General features: G+C 44.9%; 1 non-coding gene across 1 annotated transcript; it reads right to left on the bottom strand.

Annotated features, from left to right (window-relative positions):
• Positions 1 to 324: 324 nt before the first annotated feature.
• Trnas-uga lies at positions 325 to 399 on the bottom strand. Its single transcript has one exon. It is a non-coding gene; the product is annotated as a tRNA-Ser (tRNA).
• Positions 400 to 775: the final 376 nt, after the last annotated feature.

Here is a 775-nt window from a genome sequence, read left to right on the forward strand (position 1 = left end):
GTGGTGATTGCCGTGTGAAAATAATTGTGATAGAATAATGTCTCATTCAGAGTCAAAGAGATTACATAGTAGGACTACGAGAGAAGTTGATTTGGAAGCAGATTCACGACAGGATAGTGATAATGAATCGGAGGAAATCCCCATGGCATCTACATCCAATAAGAACTTGCAGGAACATATTATTGATCATGAAATAGAAACTGCACATCAGCACTCAGAAATCGAGCGTAGCATTGATAGCAGCATGTTGCCAACTTTTGCGGTTGAAACAACCGCACCCGCAACTAAGCAAATAGTTGAAACTTCCTGGCAGATTAAAACTGTGTGCCGGACCGAGACTCGAACTCGGGACCTTTGCCTTTCACGGGCAAGTGCTCTACCAACTGAGCTACCCAAGCACGACTCGCGTCCCGTCCTCACAGCCTTACTTCTGCCAGTACCCCATCTCCTACCTTCCAAACTTTACAGAAGCTCTCCTGCGAACCTTGCAGAACTAGCACTCCTGAAAGAAAGGATATTGCAGAGACATGGCTTAGCCACAGCCTGGGGGATGTTTCTAGAATGAAATTTTCACTCTACAGCGGAATGTGCACTGATATGAAACTCCGCTATAGAGTGAAAATTTCATTCTAGAAGCAAATAGTTACGTGCACCACGCCTGGTTACGATGCCGTGACTGCAATTCTAATGAAGTTAGATCAGTTCTAGAATCAACAGGAGGAGAGAGATACAGAGAAGGAAAGAATACAGTTAGGAAGGGAGAGACAGCAGGAGG

Source organism: Schistocerca piceifrons, chromosome 6 (assembly GCF_021461385.2).
Source record: "Schistocerca piceifrons isolate TAMUIC-IGC-003096 chromosome 6, iqSchPice1.1, whole genome shotgun sequence".
Lineage (NCBI taxonomy): Eukaryota > Metazoa > Arthropoda > Insecta > Orthoptera > Acrididae > Schistocerca > Schistocerca piceifrons.